Genomic DNA, 23,439 nt, shown 5'->3' on the forward strand with positions numbered 1-23,439 from the left:
ATTCTGGGCTGAGGGAGTAATAAACCAATGACATGAAGACAAGAAGAGTCTTCTGCTATGTCTTAACAGTTAGGAGATCACCTTGATAGGTGCTGAAGATTCCTGCTAGAGCTGAAGGGGAAAAAAAACTGGTGCTGAGGAAAGAAGGGAAGGGTAAAGGGGGAACATCTATCATGTACCAGGCACTTCACATGTGTAATATGACTTAATTCTCACAACCAACTACTACTGTTATCCTTCTTTTAAGTTCAGGAAACAGGTTCAGGGAAGTTATATAATTTCCCCCAAGGTCGTAACCTAGAAAATAGTGAGCCAAGCTTTAGAACCCAGGTAACTTTACTCCAGATGCCATGCACCTTAACCATATCACTCCACTGCAGTGGTCAAGAGTGCAGATTCTAGGGGCGCCTGGGTGGCACAGCGGTTAAACATCTGCCTTCGGCTCAGGGCGTGATCCCGGCGTTATGGGATCGAGCCCCACATCAGGCTCTTCTGCTATGAGCCCGCTTCTTCCTCTCGCACTTCCCCTGCTTGTGTTCCCTCTCTCGCTGGCTGTCTCTCTCTCTGTCGAATAAATAAATAAAATATTAAAAAAAAAAAAAGAGTGCAGATTCTGGTATCACTGCTCTTCTGTCTCTGTTAGTTTATCATGATAAGCATCTATAAACTGAGGACAAGAAAAGTATAAATTGAGGACAAGAAAAGTACAAGAAAAGATCATTGTGCTAGGATTATATAAACTATTGCCTGTGGAGCACCTAGCAGGTACATAATAAGGGCTCACTAAATCCTTGCCTAACGTTATCACATCAGAAACTGACTCAAATGGCAGCAAAGTAGTTAGGAGTTGTTTGAGTAGGTATCAGGCAATTATTGCAGCTTCTTGAACTGCAGATTGACATGTTGAAACTATTCTGTTATAAAGGACAAAGGACAGGGGTGCCTGGCTGGCTCAGTCTAAAGAGCATGTGACTCTTGATCTCAGGGTCATGAGTTTGAGCCCCACACTGGGTATAGAGATTACTTAAATAAATAAGTATTTTTAAAAAATTTTTAAAAATAAAGGACAAAGGACAGAAGGGGGGAAAAGGAAGGAAGACTGGAATCAAGGAGGCCTCCACAAAGCAGACATTCAACAGATAACAAAGTGTGATTTTATTTTTCCCCTAGACGCAGAAGTAATAAATATTGATTGGGGATAATTTTTAAACTTCAAAAGAGGAAAAGAAAGAAAATTAAAATATCCCATAATACCATATCGAAGAGATAATCACCATCAGTATTTTGGTATATATCCATCCAGGTTTTTCTGTTTTGTGTTTGTGTGTGTTAATTCATTTTAAATTTATCATATTTTAAATTTATCATATTTACCCACAGTAGAAGTGACACTTCTGGTGTCCTGTTCTATGAATTTTGGCTGACACATAATGTTTAATACCAGTACAATTAAGATTTAAGATACAGAACAGTTCCATCACTCTAAAAATTTCCTTTTGCTGCCCTTACTCCTCTACGGCCAACCCTAGCCCCTGGTGACCACTAATCTGTTTTCTATTCCTATAATTTTGTCTTTTCTGGGATGTCATATAGTGGAATTATAAAGGATTTAGCCATTTGAGTCTGCCTTCCCTCATTAGCATAAGGCATTTCAGATTTATCCATATGTGTATAAGTAGTTCATTTCTTTTTATTGCTGAGTAATATTTCACTGTACAGATGTACCACAGTGTATTTCCATTCACCAGAAGGGCATTTGAGTTATCTCCAGTGTTTAACAATTTGAAGAAAACCACTGGTTAAAATAAGTTTTCATTTCTCTTAGGTAATACCTAGAAATGGGTTTGTTGGACCATGTGTTAAGTAAATGTTTATAAGAAAATGCCAAACTCTTTTTCAGAGTGGCTGTATCACATTCGCATGTCCACCAGCAAGTATAAACGTTCTAGTTGCTCCGCATCCTGACCAGCACTCTGATCAGTATGATAAGGTTTTTTTCAAGCCACTCGAATAGGTATGTAGTGCTATATAATGGTGGTTTAATTTTCATCTCCTTATACTAATGTTGACTATCTTTAGATGTGTTTTTTATCTTCCAATAGACAAAATGTTATTTCTCCTTTTCCAAATATATACTTTTTATTTCTTTTTCTTGACTTACTGCATTGGCTAGGACCTTAAGTATGATGTTGAATAGGAGTGATGAGAACAGACATCCTTACCTTGGTCCTGTTCTTAGGGAGAAAGTATTCATTCTTTCACCATTGGGTATGATGTTAGCTGTAGGTTTTTTTTGTAGATGTCCTTTATTAGCTTAAGGAATTTTCCTTCATTTTCTAACTTGCTAAAAGTATCTGAATGGATGTAGAATTTTTTCAAATGCTGTTGTGTAAATATTGAGAATATCATATGATTTTTCTTCTTTAGTCTGTTGATATGGTGAATTACATTGACTGATTTTCTAATGTTGAACCAGCTTTGCATTCCCAGGATAAATCCCACTTAGCCATAATATACTATCTTTTACATATGTTGTTGTATTTAATTTACTTGTGTGTATATGCATATTTATTTAATTTAATTTATTTATTTGAGAGAGAGAGCACAAGAGGGGGGAGGGTCAGAGGGAGAAGCAGACACCCCTCTGAGCAGGGACACCCCCCCCACCGGTGTGGGACTTGATACTGGGACTCCAGTATCAGGACCTGAGCCGAAGTCAGTCACTTAACCAACTGAGCCACCCAGGCACCCCTGTATATGCATATTTTTAAAAACAAAAACAAAATGGCACCATATATATTCTTTTGTGGTCTCTTTCTGAAAACTAATATTTTCTTTAAATGTAGAGGAAATACATGTTTGCAAAGTTCTTTCTGATTCCTTCGAGAGGTTCATTTTTTTTCCTGTGTTCTCTTGGTAGAGGAATAGATAGGTTTTATGTGTATTTTGTTTCCGTTTCATTAAATTCAAAACCTGGAATGAGAAATTTCCAACTCACACAAACCAACTCTTAGCTGATAAACTTTGAAAAGAACTATGCACATCTTGACAAAATATGAAAAGAAAACTGCTCTAAGTTTTGAAGGCCATTATAAATGCTGAGAGCAAAGGGATGAACATAGACCCCTGAAATGCAGCTACTCGTCAGGGATCTAGGGAGTCCAAAATTTCTGTCGTGTCGTTGTTACCTTAAATAACCTGAGTATACAACTGAAAGCTCTGATGTTTGTGAAGGAAGTTATTTTTCTTTTATTAAACAACACTTGTGTAGACAGCTACACCTATGCCTATACACAGGCTTGAAGAGAGCATCAACAACTTTTTGATAAATTTTATTCTGAAGTGTTTTTACTTTGTTTTATTTTGTCTGAGGTATTTCTTCCCTGGACAAGTAAGTTTTTTTACTTTTTTGAAAAATAGAAATGGGGATGTTTTCTACTCCAGAAAAAAAAAAAAATGCTTTCAAGACTAATATGCTCTAGGAACCCACTTTAGGCCTACTTTTAGAACTCCAAAAATCTGAGTCTTTTCCAAGTTTCATTTTAGAAAATGCAATCTAGTTACTTTTCACATCCTCATAAAGAAAATGGCATTGTTTTATTTTATATGTGAGACAGAGTTCAAGATAATGGTAAATCTTGCCAAAGGCCTCAAGGACACTAAGCATGAACTTTGGGAGGAGCTATTTTTGGGTTTGGTTTTGTTTTGTCTTAGTGTCTCTCATTCCCAGTTCGGGTTAAGATGGGTCTGGGTCTCTCAAAATGTTTGCACGAGAGGATGAACTTCAATGTTTGCATCGTTTCCCCTGTTTTACACTCTCCTCGCATAGACCACAGCTGAGACTTTTAGAGAAAAGGCGCTTTGGGCAAGTGCAAAGTGGTATTGTCATGTTGCTACTGGAGCTGTCTGTGAGAGCCAAGAAAATAGGACAGAATAAAAAGGAAGTAAAATAAGTCATAGTGAAACCTTCTCCCTCAGAGGAAGGAAAGCAAACATTGAAATATTGCTTTTTCCTGGCTGCTTATTAAAGGGAAAATTTGCCTACTGTGCTGGAAGAGTCTTACATTCATCGTTCTGTTGATGCAGAGCATGCAAGTTGAAGTTTGTTTCTGTATGTATCACCCATTCTGCTGCTTAAGGTGAACTCTACTGACAGTAAGTATTGAACAGATTCAGCATTTCTCTGATTGCAAAAGATGTTGATTTGTTTTAATCATTCAATAATTTATACCAGTTCCTCAAAACAGTCTGATTTGAACATGTTTTGCTGCAAAGTCCTTCCGAATTTCTGAAATATGTGAAGTCATTGTTTATACGAGAGTGGAAGTCTTATTTTATTTTTGATATGCCTCAGTTTGTTTGAAGTAAGATGCTCTTTGGATATTTTGTGGAGCTGACATAATTTTGTCGCTTTCAGAAATGTTTAGGTACAGGATATTGTAAATTAATTAACTAACATGAAAACCTTGAATTTATAGGTATAGAACTGTAGTGCCACATTAGGCAATTAAATACCCCACATTCTATTTTCACAAGTATAAGGTCATTGGTTTAAATTGCAATTATATAATTTCTGTTATGATTGTTGGTGATTGGTATAATTTGACTAATTATTGCCTAAACAATGGAAGTTGGCTGGGACTCAAAATTGCAACAAATGCTTTTTTATATGAGAAGAGCAAGGAAACTGAATGCTTTTCTTCTTTTGTCATTCATTACGATGGGCTGCAATTCATCATAAATATTGCACTGGGGGGTGTAGAAAGCTTTCTTTATTTTCCAGGATCATCTTTCTTGAATGGGATAGAAGGAAACCCTCCAGAGAAAAATAAATGATCATGTTTAGAGAAACATCACATTGACTGACTAATTGGAAGGATAGTGGAAAAATCCCACAGGAAATAGTCCGGAGCCTGTGACTTTTATAGTCAATACTCTTCTTAGACAGAGCAAACATTCCTTTTAATGGCATAAAAATCCATTTAAATTGAAAGTACCATCTGCCCAACCTTCTTATCTGACCACAGGGTCACGAATAACCATTGTCAGATAAGGAAATAATAAAAACGTTTTGTAAAACATAGGATAAATTTGTGTCTAAACAATAAGAGTGCAATTACAAATTTGGATGCACTGCCTTTTGAAAAGGCACTTGTACTTTTAGGCAACTAAATACTACATAATTTACTAAAACCTATTTGGTCTTTCCAATTTTTTCCAGTAATGTCTTTGTCTGTTTTGAACACAAGTTTTGAATAAATTGGTGATAAGAGAACTTGGTCATTGTCATTCCAAAGGAATGAAGATCTGTGTGGGTGCAGATAACACAGAACCCCACAAATCAAAATAGAAAGTTAAGGAAAAGAATAGTGTGCACTCTTTATGTACCCTAACTCTTAGAGATTGTACAGGTTCTTAAGATTTCTTAGCATCTCTACTGGGGCTGAGGAACCCACCAGCGTAGAGGTGAGTGGGGAGGTGTAAGGATCCATTGCTGAGGTGCTACTGGGACATCCCAGGCTTAGAGTGGTCCACAAGTTCCTTCTGAGAAACTCCTCTAGGCAGTGAGTTTTCCCAGGCAAAGTGACAGGAGTTAAAGAGTTGCCCTGTCTTCCCCAACGCCTTGCAAGGAGACTTGTCACTTGGATTATGTTCAAAGAGGCCATACTTCATGTCCCTCATTGTATCCTCAATGCCAGAGAAATTCCTATTGAAAGAATAACAGATTCTATAGGGCAAGTCTTCCATGCTAGTATCACATTCCCAAATTAATGGTATGGTTTCTGAAGTATTGAATGAAATAAATTGCCTTTAGTACTGCACAATGTAGCATAAATAAAAATAGAAGTTCCTCATTTAAATCTCATTTGAACATTTTACACTGCTTCCCTAGAGATTGTCTCATTACCTTGACAACTAATGACAGGTAGGCAGAAACAAGCTAACCATTGTAGAACTGGACCTTGTGGAAACAAAAGAGGCCTTCTGGGAGGTGGTATATCATATTGTTTAAACATGTCAGATCTGAGATGCCTGGGTGGCTCAATTGGTTAAGTGGCTACCTTTGGTTCAGGTCATGATCCCAGGGTCCTGGAATCGAGTCCTGAATTAGGCTCCTTGCTGGCAGGGAGCCTGCTTCTCCCTCTGCCTGCTGCTCCCCCCACTTGTGCTCTCTCTCTCTCTCTCTGGCAAATAGATAAATAAAATCTTTAAAAAAAAAATTCTCTCGTTCTATGGGCTGTGATTTCTTTAAAAAATAAATAAAAATAAAACTAAACGTGTCAGATCTGGAACCCTGCTGCCTGTGTTAAATTCTTATCCTGCCATTACCAGCTATGAATCCTTAAGCAAGTCACTTAACTTCTTTGGACTTCAGTTTCCTCATTTGTAAAATGGCATATATAATTGTACACACCTCAAAGGATTATTGTGAAGATTAACCGAGATCATTTGTGTCAAATTCTTGATAAATTTTAGCTGCCACTAAGTATTTATCTATTTCGATATTCCTTCTTCTGACCTTTTGGACAGTGGGATTATTCAGGATTTTTATTAGTTGGAATTATTATTGAGAATTATCTAGCCTACCCAAATTCTGAATGCCTAAACAATTCTAGAAAAAGCTACATACTCTTCAGGTACAAAATAGACACATTTCCAATAAAGGCCTCAGCATTGACAGGATATTCTTATACCATAATTATACCCAAAGTTACTTAGGTGGGCCCAGAACCTCTAAGAAATTAGGTAAATGCAAACTTTGCAGGCCAACTAGCATTCTGACGATTTCTGAAAGTCATGATTATAGACATCCCTGGCCCACTAGGGACATACATACTCTTCTCATTCGTCTTGGAAGAGAGAGCTTTGTAGTTCCACTGGACCCCTTCAGGCTCACAGAACTGTTTTCTTTGTTTTAGAAGCTGTAGTAAAATGTGAAGGGAGAAGATACTTGAGCACCTACATAGCCTAGTGCTGACCCAGCCTTTGACGTGTTGTCAGCGGTTTGGTTCTGAAGTTCATATTTTGAGTTATGTGTGGATTAGTGGTTATTGGCTGGCATTTTTTTTTTAAAGCCAGGACAAAAAAAGTTACTTTGGTTTTTTTAGGTCATAACATTTATGAATGTTATTAAAGATTAGTATGGAATATAAAAAAAAATTGTTTTCCTTAGAATTCTTGACCTAAAAAAGTAACCTTTTCATTTTAACTTCTGAGCTTACCTTGCAATACAAGTAAATAGACTGTAGCAATGTTACACTCCTTAGCTGCAGCAGAAAACATTTTATCTTTCTTGGATGCTGCAAAATCATAAACTGGAGAAGTCAAAGCCAATTTATGAACTCTCCAAGATCTTGCTAAGGAAATAGCTAGAAAATACATAGAAAAGGAATGTTTATCCGTAGGATACACACGAAATAATCTCAGAACCCTTCCCTAAGTGACTCTACTATGCTGTAGAGGCTATGTGAGATTATGAGTTTACTTAATATGATGCTTTTGGGAATGTGGTATAATTGAAAGCTTTGGAGATAAAACTAGCATCAATTGAGTTGAAAAGTTCCTTTTTAAATAAGAGCTGTTAAATTATACTTCAAAATGCTGGAGAAAATATTACACACTCTCTAAATGTGAAATTAATGTCTCCCTCAACATTGCTATAAGTAGTGCATCTCAACTTAATTCATAATTGAGCAAATTGTTTCTTTTGTTTCTGGTGATTCAGATTTCTCCTATAATAATATACCTTTCTCTTGTCTCTCTATAATCAAGTGTCACTAGACTAGGTTGAGCTAACAAATTAATGCCTCCCAGGAAGGTGTTAATAAGTCATGGAACAAGGAGGTAAATATCTACATGGTTTTCTGAAAGTGCAGCAAATTTGCGTCATGATTTTCCTTGGTGAGTTGTAACCATAGTCATTTCACCAGTGCCCCTCTTTCTCTTTTGTAACTTGTGTCTTCATTTGTGTGACTCATTTCACTTGTTAAGCTTGTCTCCATGGACACTAACTATCCAATAAGCCACACTTTGGGCATTTTAGAGAGAGAGTGCACACCAGTGGCAGGAGAGGGACAGAAGGAAAGGGAGAGAGAATCTTAAGCAGGCTCCACACCCAGTGCCGAGCCCCAAAGATCCTGAGATCATGACCTGAGCCGAAATCAAGAGTCGGTCTGTTAACTGACTGCCTCCACACTTTGGACATTTTAAAACAAGATATAAATCAGCAGTTCTCAACCTGTATTTTCAGTATTGAAGGGTGTATTGATATAAATCAAGGGGTGTCTTTTGTTCTTTAAAAATAAACTCGAAATAGCTCTGAACTTCAAAGTGCTACTGAAAATTAGAATGAATAATGATTGTGTAACAACTTGCTTTCTAAGATTGGAAACACTATATACTTGAAGAATCCTGAGTACAGATACAACTGCCTGGTTGAAGAAATTGGTTGCTAAGCAAACAACTGAATTGTCTTAAAAATATAATTTAAGTTATACCTGCTTTCATTTTTGGGTTCCATTCCCTTCCCCCAAACCCATGGTATCTGGAGACACTGTGTTGATGTTATAAAATTTATAAAAAAGGTAGACTCTGCTTCTTTCGTTCCACCATTGAAATGTTTAGGCTCCGTAGATCATTATCATTTAAAAAATTGGCTTCCTTCAGCCAAATGAAATCATAGATGTGTGATTTTAGAAACTCTTCATTTTACAAATGAGAAAAAGAAGTCCCACAATATTTCAAAAAAAGAATTGTTTGAGTTTACTCAACTAGTTAGTAACGGAAGTTTTCTACCAAGGCCTCTCCCACCAGTATTGTATTTTTTCCCCACTACAGCAGACAACTACTACTACGGCATGGATCCATCTATCTTTTTTTTTTTTTTAAGATTTTATTTATTTATTTGACAGAGAGCGAGAGAAAGCACAAGTAGTCAGAGTGGCAGGCAGAGGGAGAGGGAGAAGAAGACTCCCCACTGAGCAGGGAGCCTGATGTGGGATCATGACCTGAGCTGAAGGCAGACACTTAACTGACTGAGCCACCCAGCTGACCCTCCATCTTAGAACAAAGCAAGTGACAAGGCACGGGAATAGTAAACTGAGACTTGGCAATTTGGGATAAGGTCGATGACATTATTTCTTAAAGTCTGATCTAAGGACCACTTATATTAATTACCTAATTGCTTGTTAAAAATGTAGATTCCGGGGCGCCTGGGTGGCTCAGTCGTTAAGCGTCTGCCTTCGGCCCAGGGCTTGATCCCGGAGTCCTGGGATCGAGTCCCACATCGGGCTCCTCCGCTGGGAGCCTGCTTCTTCCTCTCCCACTCCCCCTGCTTGTGTTCCTTCTCTCGCTGGCTGCCTCTCTCTCTGTCAAATAAATAAATAAAATCTTAAAAAAAAAAAATGTAGATTCCTAGGCCCTACCCAGACCTATTGAAACTTGGTGTTGTGGGGACGGGACCCAGGAATATGTGGTTTAAACAAGCTCTCTAGGTAATTTTTCTGTACGCTACAATTTGCACTCCATACGCTAATGATACCCTACATGTTTCACTAGAATCTTATTTAATATGTTTTAAATTGTCGTAATAACATAATATATTCCCATTTGAGAAAGGTGTAATGTTTTGCAGTGGATTCTAAGGTGTAGTGCAGAGGAGTCCTGTGGTGAAAGGGAAAGGCCTTGAGTTTAGATTCCAATCCAGGCTCTACCACCTTACTGTGTAGGTCTGGGCCAGTTACTTAACTCTCTGAACCTCCAGTTTTTCTTCTTTAAATAAGAATAACGCAACCCTCGCAGGATTGCTGAGAGACAATGGATATACAATACTTGGTAGGCACTGGGCCTCATGTAGTAGAGGCAGGCACCGATTAATTATTGTCATTACCTAAGCTAACATAACTATGATTTTCCATGCTTCTTCCCGTACCTTGCAAAGTGGAAATACACTAAATTCTACACTGTTTTGGACCTAGCTACCATTTGTGGATTATTCCCGTCCTTTGCTCCTCCTCCTCTCCTCTGTGGCCTTCTGCCTACCTTTTGGCTATTTCACTGTTCATTTGTCACCTCCACCAGGAAGAAAGGGAAAATAAGAAATTTGACTCAAAGCATCCATTTCCCTCATATGTTATTACTTTTAGTAAAAGGTTTGGTTTGAGGGGAAAAGGCTGAATCACTGGCCAAAATAACATTTCTTGGTTTTCTGAGAGTTTAATTTACCTATTTTTTAGATCGTTTCTGTTCCTGCTCTTATAAGGGATAACTTTACATGTCCTCATTAGAAAAAGTGATTTTAATCAGCACTGCATGATAAAAGGACATTTTTACATGAATCATTTTGATTTGGTTTTTTTAGGGAAACTGAGAAGATTTGGTTTAACAAAACTCATTAAGATCCTACCGAGAAGAAGCCAGAGTATGAAGTAGGTCAGATTCAATCTTCCTGGTCATGCCCTTCAGGCATTGCTGACATGAGTTTCTAGCTTGACAGAAGTAGACTGTGTGTCAATGGATTCCTAGTTTGCTGAGCTCCTCGGTACAGGCTCAGACCTAATGGTAAGGTGCCTGGCAGGGCCTGTGGTCAGGAGTCTTGATTTTTATGTAAAGTGTCCTCAGTTTTTTAACTGTAGAATTTTCCTCATGAAAGTATCGGTGCTTGGTGTTAAGGGCTTGGTATTAGGCATCCACTGGTTGGAAAGGAGAGCCACAGCCTCAGCTACAGGAACTGAGATTCCAGAGGTGGTGACAACCCAGAGCATCACACAAAAGTGAGTGTAGCAATAGGGAAATTGTTTCTTAACCATATGTAGTCAGACTCCAGCAGGAGAGCAGGGGTGAGGGGCAGGATGTGTGTGTGTGGGGGGAATGTCAGCTGTCTGGAGGCCTGCTCTTTTTGTCTCCCCATTCTTTACGTATTGCCAGGCTTGGGTCCTGACAGGATGTCTGATACTGAATCCTGGCTGACCGATGATCTGGTTGAGATGTGTGGTCGAATGGAACCACTACAATGGCATCTTCTGAAGGGCAGGTATTTTTGTCTGCTTTATTCATTGTGCTAATCCCACACCTGAAACCAGGTCTGGCATAGAGTAGGCATTCAGTACATGTTTGTCGAGTAAATGGATAACTTAATTATGAGAGTTACTAAATGTTTGCTGAAGAAAAGAAAGTAGAAGGGGGAGAGATGGGAGAGGGAAATGGTGAGGGGATGATGGGTTGGTTGAGTCTATCTGATTATCTGAGGCCTGCCTTTTTCAGATAAAAGAAGATACTTCTTTGGTCCAAGGCATATGAGATCCCTGCTACTGGTAGGCCTTCCAAATAGTTTTAGGGTCTACTCCTGACAGTACTAATGCTGGTGACTGGTTAGATTGGAAAAATAACAAAAACGATGATGGATAACAACAGCAGCAGCAACTAACATTTATATAGCACTTATATCACATAGATTATCTTTTCCAATCTGTTTGTAAAACTTGATGAATGATAATACAAGTCTAATGGCACTTTGCCACAGCCGTGTGAATGTTATAGATCACGTTTTGATATTATATGGTAGCAAAGCCATTTAGTCACTGGAGTGTGATGTTACAAACAGGGCCTAAGGGCGGCGGGCAAGACTGGTTTTTCTAAAAAGATACTCTGTGTGTGTGTGTGTGTGTGTGTGTGTGTGTGTGCGCGCGCGTGTGTGTGTACATCTAAGTGCCTGAACCTACTCAAAATCATTTTAGTAATAACCTCAATTCTGGAAGTTGGGTTGCTAGGTAAAGCTAAGTGTCATTTTTACCTTAATACCACATCCCTTTATTCAGATCATAGTTTTCTGGGAAGTTTCCAAAACCACAAATGCAAATGACACATGCATCTCTAGAAAATTCCCTTTTAGGAGAATGGCAGTAAGCCAACAAAGGTGAAGTATAGAGCATACTTTTAAAAAGAGCCCCAACTAGGCCCATATTTTATAGATCCGCTATGTGACCCTTATTTTGTTCTCTCTGCTGCTTTAACACTTTGGCTCTTGAAGGCACTTTTTTTAAATTCGGTGAAGGCAAACTGGAATGAACGGAACCATTAAATAAACTGTAGTGTCCTTGAGTGTGTCCACTGTGAAGGGCCATGGGTTTTGGAGGAAGACAAACCTGATTGGTGTGAATTCCAGCTCTGCCAGTGATCACCTGTATGACCTTTGATAACTTTCTTAGCAACCAGAATTCTCCGCAAAATAAAGAAATAACTTCTGAGGGCTGCTGTAAGGATCAAGTGGTTAATATACATAAAAATGCATAGCACAATAACATGACGTATGGAAGGTGTGTATGCAGTTGCTTCTCTTATTACCTGGTCTCCTTAACCCCCTCAGCATCCTGCACAGTACAGACGGCTTGAATACCTACACAGCCCAGAACTAGAGGAAATTAAGGAAAAAATTAGTTGCTCTGTCTTTCTCCTTTACTTTCACATAGAACAGTTCACTTTTGATACTCTGGTCACCAAATGTTTGATTTTTTCCCCTACAACAAGCAATTCTCTGTGACAGCAGCTGGGTGTCCTACGATATAACTCAATTCTGACACAATCTACTTGGAGACAGTATCTAGATCCCAAGGTTAAAGGATCACTCCCACAAGACAGCTCCCATCCCACTTCAGATGCCAGTCTCAAGTAGTAGGTCCCCAGGTTACCCAAAACTTCTGTCTGACTTGGTTTCAAGTTGGAGCTTCCCACTACCGCCTCCTCAGATTCGATTAATTTGCTAGAGCAGCTCATAGAACTCAAGGAAACTCTTATGTTTACCACTTTATTAAAGGATATGGATGAAGAGGGCACTTGGGTGGCTCATTGGGTTAGGTGCCCAACTCTTGGTTTTGGCTCAGGTCATGATCTTGGGGTTCGTGGGATTGAGCCCCATGTCGGGCTCCACCCCTGTACTCAGAGTCTGCCTGAGATTCTCTCCCTCTTCATCTGCTCCTCCCCCAGATCTCTCTCTCTCTCTCAAATAAAGTAAATAAATAAAATCTTAAAAAAAAAAATCCAAAAAGATACAGATGAACAGCCAGATGAAGCAATACTTAGGGTGAAGTCTGGGAGGATCCCAAGTACAGGAGCTTCTGTCACTGTGGACATGGGGTGCATCACCCTCCTGATGTGGATATGTTCACCATCCTGGAAGCTGTCTGAACCCCATACAATTGGGATTGTATGGAGGCTTCCTCATATAGGCATGATCAAATATTAACTCCATTTCCCACCTCTCTTCCCTCTCTAGAGAAGTGGAGGGGGAGGGCTGAAACTTCCAAGCTTTTTTTTTTTTCTTTATGATTTTATTTATTTATTTGACAGAGACAGAAAACGAGCGAGAGAGAGCACAGGCAAGCAGAAACAGGGGAGTGGTAGGCAGAGGGAAAAGGGAGAAGTAGACTCCCCGCTGAGCAGGGAGCCCGAGGCGGGGCTTGATCCCAGGACCCTGGATCATAACCTGAGCGGAAGACAGACGCTTAACTGACTGAGCCACCAAGGTGTCCCAACTTCCAAGCTTCTAATCCTGGCTTAGTTTTTCCGGTGATCAGCCCCCAGCCAGGAGCCATCTAGGAGCCCACCCAGAGTCACCTCATTAGAACAAAAGATATTCTCAGTGCTCTTGTCACTTAGGAATTTACAAAGGTTTTAGGAGCCCTGTGTCAGGGCCTGGGGACATAGAGCAAATATATATTTCTTATTATAAATCTTATTAGCCCATATGAGCCTCAGGGCAGCCCATTCTTTCTCCCATACACTATTGCAGTTACAAGTAGACATTCTACTCCAGCTCACTCTATGACACAAGCATTATCTTAAACACTTCCACTCCCTTCTTAGCTTTCTGCTGCCTACAGGATAAAGCCTAAGCTCCCTGTTGAAGCATGTGAACCTTCCTCTCTAGCTCTAGGTCTGTTCACTCACTTCTTGCTGATGCTGATCTGTTTCTTCAACCTTGCCATGCACCTTTACACCTCCATGCCTTTGCATATTTTGGCTTTTTTTTTTTTTTTTTTTCAGCCTAGAATGCCCTTCTAGAATGCATTCTTCTCCACCCGGGGAATATCCACCATTCCTTCTTTCAAGGTAAAGTTCACAGGATATCTCCTCTATATATCATCTCTGGACTGCCTGAAGCCAAGTCAGTCACTTCCCTTTATGCCTTTTTGGCTCCCATAGCTCTTTGTTTATATCTCTATTATAACAATATCATGTAGTAATTAAAATTCAAACACACCTAGCAATGCCACTTTCTGGTTGTGTGACCTTGGGCAAGTACTTAACCTCTATTAGCCCTGTTGACTTCATTTGCAAAATGGAGACAATATTAGTGCCTAACTGACAGAGTTATTTCAGATATTAAATGAGATAATTTATGTAAAGCACAGAATACAGTGCCTGGAATATGGTCTTTGTTAGACGGTGAGCCACTTCATTTTTATATCCCCGCCACTTAGAACAAAGCCTCAAACATGGTAGGTATTTAATATATGTTTGTTGGAAGAAAGAAAGAAGCAAACAACTACCATTCATCCATTAACAAAGAAAACAGGCAACGTTAAGCCATATTTATGAAGAAGATTCATTAACTGTGTTTTCTTTCATACTTTGGTTGATATTCTTGTATCTTCGGTTTCACCAGCTATAAAATGCATGCTCTCTTCCCTCCCAAAAATGTTTACTAGATGTAATATATACAAACAACAGTCTTAAGTCCTCTAGGTGTTTCTTAGCCGTAGAAACTGAACCAATACTGTCCTAAAAAACAGAAGAAAAATTATCTCCTATTTTAAGAATACATATAAACTGTGAAATTAAAGGAATTTGGTAAAATGGGGGTCAGATAAGCCATTCAGTAGCATTTCTAGAATCTTCCATTTCTGTATATAGTGTCAACACTTTTGTTTTTAGGAAAATTCACTTGCCCAATTATCAATTCTTTTCTAATTAATTGTTAATCAAATAATACTATTGTCATCTACTTAAAATTCAAGACCCATTTACTAAAATGAATACTGTTTCAGCCCGTTTCTTTCTGTTCGTTTAAAAGTTGAGCATTAGCAGTGAGTAGCAAGATTTTTGAGTTCTGGTGCAGGAGCAGCTATTGACAAATCAATTAATCCAGCCAAGTTTATGATTTACCATCTTCATAGCACTGCTGATTATTTCTCAGATGTTTTGAAATTTTTTAACACTATTTTTTCTGCAATTCGAGTTCCTCATTTGCAAAAAAGAAGGTATAAAGTATGAAGATTAAATTTGAAATTTAAATGAAAAATGTATATAAAACATCTAATATGGTGCTTTCCATATAGTAGACACCCAGTAAGTGTTATGTTCTTTCTCATCAGGATTTTGTTTACAACACCATGTTTTTATTCAGATTAACCTGTTTGCATATGGGTCTACCTTACTCTCCTATAAACCCACCCAAGGCAGGAATTCTGTCATACTTCTCTTTGGATCCTTAGCACCCAGCACACTGACACATTAAAGGTGTTTAATACATAATTATGGAAGGCAGGAAGAAAAGATGGGAGGAAGAAAAGCAAGAAGAAAGGGAAGAGAAAGGAACTAAATACCATGAGTACCATGGGACAAAAATCCCTATATAGTTATTCAAATTATTGTGTTTTAAGTATTTATGTTTTACTATATTAATTCTACTAATTCTAAATTACCGGCATTATAAAAAAATGTAGTTGAATACTCTTTCATACTTTTGAAATGAAAAAGACTGGTATAGGTCTCCTTTTGTTTTATGCTATTTCATATGAACAAACATTACTGAATGAAAATTGCTTGTCAAAAATGTAACAAATGTGCAATGGGGCTGTGATTTTGATGGCATGTGTCACTTATGCCGGCAAAATGAGGAGTGTCACCATGTTTCAGGGCTCTTATGTGGCACTTAGAAAACCCTGTGGTCTGTAATCTACTTATTCTGTGACCTAGTCAAGGTGACTTATCACAGGTAAAAAGCATATGTTTCATGCCTTTTTAGTGACGTGCTTGACACATATTATGAAATGAGACAAGCTGTATGGTATAAAGTCGCAGTGCATACCAATCAGAGATGTTATGCTTTGGGGTTACATAATTCACTGTTTCAAAATACCTTATCTGATATCAAGAAAAGAACAAGAAGCTGCTACCAAGATAGTTTTCAGTCTGCTCAAATAGACTTCTAGTACCCTTTCTCTGATGTGTCCTGAGACTCTTAACTTTCTTCACTTTAGGTTTTTTGTTGCATTGCTGTTCTTTTCTCTTGGGTAACAGTGGATACTGTTTTCTTTTTAATTTTTAAAAAAGTTTTAATCATACAAATGTCAACAACAGGGGCGCCTGGGTGGCTCAGTCGGTTGGGTGTCTGCCTTCGGCTCAGGTCATGATCCTGGGGTTCCAGAATCCAGCCCTGTATCTGGCTCCCTCCGTGCTCCTCCCTCTCCCTCTGCCCCCCTCCCCCACTTGTGCTCTTTCTCTCTCAAATAAATAAACAAAATCTTTAAAAAAAAAAATGTCAACTACATAAAAGCGTAAGTAATGAATTCCTCTTTGCCATCTCCTTACCCCCTTCCCACTCATTCTATCCACTTTCCTCCACAGGTGGGCATCCTTCCCAACTTCTCCGGTATATCAAATGTATAGATATAGGTACCTGTACATACACATACACGAATAGGATCCAGGTATATACATGTGCATTATTAAGCAACATGCTTTTTTCACTTAATTTGTCTTAGAGAACTTTTCACATTAGTACATATAAATAGATCTCATTCTTTCTAATGGTTGCATAGTATTCTAAACCATTGTTCTAACATAATTGATTTATCCATTCCTCTTTTAATAAGAATAAGTTTGTTTTCCCTTTTTCATAATATAAATAATACAGCCATGGACATTATTGTCTATTTACCTCTCCATAGGACAGAGTCCTAGAAGTAGAATTGCCCTGTTAAAGAGCACATCTGTTTTTTGATGCCACTTAGAGCAATCTATTGCAACAGTTAGTAACCATTGCTATTTGTTATTCTTCTCCATTTTACAGGAGGTTGGAATTCTACCCTTTAACTGATCCTTCAAATATATTGAGATGTGAACACAAAGAAGATTTAGTTTATTAAACAAGGGGGAAAAGGAAAGATTGTGCCACTAATGTTAATTTAATCAGGAAGTTTTAATGTCATGATATTTGGGTTTTCACCATAACTAGTTGCATTTTAAAGATGAGTTCAGCTTAAGTTTTTTAAACAAGATTTTATTTATTTATTTGAGACAGAGAGAGAGTGCACAAGTGGGAGAGGTGGGAGCAAGGGAAAGGGAGAAGCAGACTCCTCGCTGAGCCAGGAGTCCAATGCAGGGCTCAACCCCAGGACCCAATCCCAGGACCTGATCCCAGGACCCTGAGATCAAGACCTGAGCCGAGGGCAGATGCTTAACCAACTGAGCCACCGAGGTGAACCTCAGCTTAAGTTTTATGTTGATTTTATCTTGTGCCACATTTAGGGAGATTTTAACTATTTAAATAGGTAGTCACGTAAAAAAATTATCCCACGTCATAGATTTGAGGGGTGGGGCAGGCAAATATGGGATGAAGTGCTTCTCAGCATATTAGACAATTGCAATCCAGTTCCATTAGAGCCCTACAAAATGACTTCTGCTAAATTTAATGTACATTTTCTGTTTTATTTTATTTCTGTTTTTGTGATGACAGAAATATTTCCATTATTTCCTTTGAATTGAAGAAAGGGGAGCACCTAAGAATTCTGAACTTTTAAGTGTTAAAAATGAGGAATGTAGGCTACAATTATATGGGTCATGCTTTTGTTTTGTTTTGTTTTTTAAAGATTTTATTTATTTGACAGAGAGAGACACAGCGAGAGAGGGAACACAAGCAGGGGGAGTGGGAGAGAGAGAAGCAGGCTTCCCACTGAGCAGGGAGCCCAATGTGAGTTTCAATCCTAGAATGCTGGGATCCTGACCTGAGCTGAAGGCAGACGCTTAACAACTGAGCCACCCAGGCACCCCTATATGGGTCATGTTTTGAGCTAACTTTTAAAAAGGCAATGGAGATTTCTAAGAATGGGAATATATCACAGCCTCTCAAACAGGAGGTTATGAATAATGTTCAAAAAGGATTGAGGAACTAGGGCCTACTGGATGATGGTTTTTATGGGTTGTTTGATGATTCCTCTTGGACTCCCTCCTGTATTCTCCCAGTTCCCTTCTGCACCTATCCTGACTGCTATGGTCACAAGAGACAGTTGACCTTTCTTAACACTTTATTGTTAAGTTTGTGTTGCAGCTTCAAAAATCAGAAAATTTTAAGAGGAGGGGTGCCAGGGTGGCTCAGTCAGTTAAACATCTGCCTTCAGCTTAGGTCATGGTCCCAGAGTCTCGGGATCAAGCTCTGTATCAGGTTCCTTGCTCAGAAGGGAGTCTGCTTCTCCCTCTGTCCCTCACCCCGCACGTGCTCTCTCTTGCTCTCTCTCTCAAATAAATAAGTAAAATCTTTAAAAAAAATTTTTTTTAATGAAAAAGGAGTCCTTGGCCATTGATTCCTTTCTCTTGCCCGGAAGCGATAAAATTTGGAGCTGTAATCTAGTGTAAACCCATGTCATCCGTCTTTCCAAAAGATTCCTGTTGAGTTTCTTTCCCCTTTTTTTGTAATTAAGAAAAGATGGTTGATGAGAATGGAATGATCAAATCCAACTCCTCCCTCTTTATGCCCTCTGCACATGTGTCCATTCCTTGGTCCTTTCTGACTCTATCCACCACTGCAGCTCCTTCTCCTCTTTCAAGCTCTGGTTGAAAGCCTTCCTTGCGGGGCGCCTGGGTGGCTCAGTCATTAAGCGTCTGCCTTTGGCTCAGGGCGTGATCGGGATTGAGCCCTACATCGGGCTCCCTGCTCTGCTGGGAGCGTGCTTCTTCCTCTCCCACTCCCCCTGCTTGTGTTCCCTCTCTCACTGGCTGTCTCTCTCTCTGTCAAATAAATAAATAAAATCTTAAGGAAAAAAAAAAGCCTTCCTTGCTACATCCTCACTCCCAGGGGAGAATATTCTTCTATCATGTTTATCACTATAATTTAAGAGGGTTCTAGGGTTCTCCTGTTTGTCTCTCCTATTAAACAGTGAAGATAGGGTATTTATCTTTTTCTTCATATCTCTAGTACCAAACACAATATCCAGCTCTCAATAAATGTTTAAATGAGTGAGTGAATGAAAATTGACTGAATAAACCAACTGGGAAGATAGTCCGCCATTAGATGTCATAAATATATTTCAATCTATTGGGAGAAAGATGGGTTAGAGGTCCCTCTCAAGGGACCTGAGTCCATGTAAAAGCAATAATCGTCTTACTTAGAATCTTTAAAGTCTTTATGTAGGGGTGATAACAACTTACTTTGGAGAATGACTACTATGTGACTTGGTGTTCGTTAATGTGTCAAAAGGCATCATGACAGCGTTTGTCCATCCATCATTTGGTAATTTTCCTGGATTCTTACTTAGCCGATGGAAGTGATTCCAGAGGTTTGTTGTAGAGACTTCTGATCATTTGGACTGGGCCAAACTAATTTATAAAAATTTTCAGGGACATTTGTACCAAGAAATATTGCAAAATTTATGTGTGATTGTGTTTAGGTTTGATTGCCTTTTTTTTTTTTTTTAATTTGTAAGTTGAGGGCAAGAATGACAAGACCTGTATCAAAACAAAATACGTTGTGGAAACTGCTAAACAGTGGCATTTGGGAAACATGGTGTGTGCTTTTGTGAAAGTGATTAAACTGAAACAGGATTAGCAAAAATTTAGGGTTCAAGATTAGCATAGAAATTAATTTCTGAACAAGCAGGTTGTCTTGTTTCATTTAATTGCTTCCTGTGTGATTATGTAAAGCTGAAATTAATTTCTGAACTTTTTTGGGGGGCTTGAAACTATAGTCGCGTCTCTCAACTTTTTGTCTGTGTCTAGATTTCCATTTTGTGTCCTCCCATCATGCAGGGGCCAATCAAGAGCCTATTTTTAAAAACACTTATGAGTTTTGTTTTTTTTTTTAAGATTTTATTCATTTGGAGAGAGAGAGTAGCAAGAGAGCATAAGCAGGGGGACAGGCAGGGACAGGGGCAGAGGGAGAAGCAGACTCCCCGCTGAGCAGGGAGCCCTACGCAGGGCTAGATACCAGGGCCCTGGGATCTTGACCTGAGGGTCCTGAGTGGAGGGCAGCCGCTTAACCGACTGAGCCAGCCAGGTGCCCCACCCTTATGAGTTTCTGAGTGGTTGTTGCTGCCCCTACTTATCTCATGCAGCACTTTCCAGACTGTATCTCAACCATTCCTTAATCAGTATATTTTTGAGGAAGATCTATACCCTGCCGAGCAATCCTGGAAAAGTTTTAGGAAGAGACTGCTCAACAGCCTTGAATTCACAAGTGCTGAATCAAGAGTGCAAAGCTTGCTCCAGCTTGCAGAGTCAGTTTCCATGAATGCTTCCAAATCCACACAGCAGAGTGACTGAAGGTGGCCAACCCCTCAGAGGGGCCTGCAATGTGGCCCTGTCATCCTACTTCATTCAGGATGAGGATACAAAGAAGAAAGAGTTGAGCTGACAGAAGTCTCAGTGCTACACTCCCTGGCTCTGCAGAAGTTTTCTGGGTTTTAGTTCTTTGTGATTCAGCTCTACTTTTCTCCTTTCCACCTGCCAGATAAACCCCTGCCTCTTTATCATGCTTATCTTGATGTGACTTCTTAGATTCTTACTCAGTAGAATTTTTTATACCTGGGTGAAATGTAAACATACTAAATCCTTGTTACACTGGTACTGGTTTGTTCTGCACAGAGTTCTCTTGCTCCAAATTGAAAGCTACTCTTCTTCCAAGTCCATTAGGTGCTCAGTTGCACTTAAAACATTGGCTACCCCAGGTTTCTTGACGGAGAAATCCCTTTATTTCTAGACTTCCAGTATTCTAAAACAAAATGTTTTCCTGTAATTAGGCTTTAAAATGATGGTGCAATTACAAATGAAAGTTATTCCTGTGCCTACCTAAAATATCCACTGAGAGTTCAAAGTGATCAAGAAGAGGAAGAGATATGTGCATGGCACTTATATGTGCATACTTGTGTATAAGGTTATATTACATATATATGTAATTTATTATTATATTACTATATTATTAATTATTATATTATTAATATATTTATATATTATATATAATTATATTACATATAATATATTACATATAAATATATGGTTTCCCCCCCCACTTCAGGAAAAACAGAAGGATAAAATAAACGCTAAAAAGAACCCTAGAATCATATTACTGAAGAAAAGTAAACATATCAAATAGGTATATAAACATTAAAATGTGACTTGAGAAAAAAATATATATAAAAAGGGGGGGGATGCCTGGGTAGCTTCGTCAGTTAAGCATCTGCCTTCAGCCTGGGTTATGATCTCAGGGTCCTGGGATCAAGTCCCACATCAGGCTCCCTGCTCAGCAGGGAATCTACTTCTCTCTCTGCCTGCTGCTCCCCCTGCTTGTGCTCTGTCTCTGTCTCTGTCTCTCTCTGGCAAATAAATAAATAAAATCTGTAAAAAATATATATTAAAAATGTGACTTGATATTTTAAAATTTAAAAGTGTATTTATTGAAATTTACTAAGGATGGCACCTAATAGAATTCCCACTAACTCATTCACTCTCAAAATTTTCCTGAAAATGCTATTTACAGAAGCAATAATATTAATATTAATATTAATTATTTTAAGGTAGAGTTTAGCTTCAACATTTAAGAAACACACAAACCTGGATATAGCAGAATTATAATCTTTTAATCAATTCCAATCAAATAGCATAAACTAGAAAAATACTGAGTTAATAGTCATCAGTAATTAGGACAGTGATAATTTTGGAGAAGAAAATCACCTACAGTGATTATTTCAATAACTCACTCATTACTGTGAAGAGAGCATAAACAGATTCTTTTTTTGCAGAATATAATCTTTGCAGAAATAATCTCCTATTGATAGCTCCATTCTAAACTATGTCATTGACTTACTATGTGATTGTTTGGGCAGGCTTCATTGTTCTCATCTATAATATAAGGATAAACATGTTGAAACCTAGTTTTGGAGATCTATTGACTAAACGAAATATGAAAAATAAAGCAGTATTTAAGAATAGGCAAGTTAGATATTTATAATGGGTTCACTAAACATAAACACATAGGAATATTGATAAATTTTTTATAAGAACAACTTCCCTAGCATGAAAAGCATATTAATAGTGCCACACATTGACATTTACATCCACGTGTGACATTTAAATCCAGTTGTATATGGTTGCTAAATAAAGGACCCGATATAATCAAAGAAGTTTTAGAGCTCAAAGGAGTCTTAAAGAGCAGCTAGTCCAACCTCCTTATTTTATGGATAAGAAAATTAAGGTTCAAAAAAGAGAAGACATTTACTCATGTGTTTAAGGAGTTACTGCAGGTCCAGATCTCCTTAGCTAGGGTTGGGTAGTTATCTCTTTTAGAGGCCTGACTTTTGTTGGGATCTTTGAATACGTATGCCAAACATTGTCTGGAAACTTAACACATTGTGTCCCGTAAGTACAATTTCTCAAATGTCTATATGCCACAGGGATTAACAAAATACACTCATTTTAAAAAATGATAAAAAAAATCTATGGTAGTTTTTTTTGGTTGTCATTTCGTATTCGTCTTATCAATAGATTCTCAAAATACAAAATATCACATGGAAACCAACAAAAATTTTTGAAGTGAATATGAAGCTTGGGACTCATGACACAATATTCCTTCTCTTCTCTATTTATTAAAACTTGTAATGATTCAAAATGTCACAAAAATTGGAAAAGGATAATGATTTCTTTATTTGTTACTACTATTATTAATATGAACTGAGGGAACAGAGGACAAGTAGTACTGATGAAAAGATGAGTCTGAGACTAATGAAACAATAGAAGACAATAGTAACTCTGATATTGGTGTGTACCCCATGCCACTGGAGATTAGTTACCATGTGTTCATGTCAAGTGAAAGGTAATCTCCTTGTTTTACACATATAAAGATATGTGGAACATTTTATTTTAATGGCGTTTTTCACTTGAGAAGAGTAGGAATACCTACCTAGTCCTTTATCCTGACTTGCCAGTGGCACCTCGACTCTCTCTGTTGTTTGGTTTTTTAAAGATTTATTTATTTGTTAGAGACAGAGCACGCAAGTAGGGGCAAGAAAAGGGAGAGAGAATTGCCAAGCAGACTCCCCGCTGAGCTTGGAGCCCAACCCAGGGCTTGATCCCATGACCCATGAGATCATGACCTGAGTTGAAACCAAGAGTCAGTCAACCAACTGAGCCACCCAGGCGCCCCTACTCTCTCTGGTTTTTAAACATCTCTAG

General features: G+C 38.5%; 1 protein-coding gene across 3 annotated transcripts in view; it reads left to right on the forward strand.

Moving 5' to 3' along the window:
• The first annotated feature begins 1,905 nt into the window (after window positions 1–1,905).
• The window catches only part of ARHGAP5 (Rho GTPase activating protein 5), a 109,859-nt gene continuing 88,325 nt past the window's right edge, over window positions 1,906–23,439 (forward strand). The window contains exons 1-2 of one of the 3 annotated variants that reach the window (XM_048222493.2): window positions 1,906–2,014; window positions 4,031–4,155. The gene's annotated coding sequence lies outside the window, so the exon portion shown is untranslated. Of the gene's footprint in view, window positions 2,015–3,701; window positions 4,156–23,439 lie in introns of those variants that run through there. The other 2 variants (XM_044389452.3, XM_057306465.1) reach the window with 2 other exon arrangements.

The sequence above is a fragment of the Ursus arctos genome, unplaced genomic scaffold (genome assembly GCF_023065955.2).
Source record: "Ursus arctos isolate Adak ecotype North America unplaced genomic scaffold, UrsArc2.0 scaffold_37, whole genome shotgun sequence".
NCBI lineage: Eukaryota > Metazoa > Chordata > Mammalia > Carnivora > Ursidae > Ursus > Ursus arctos.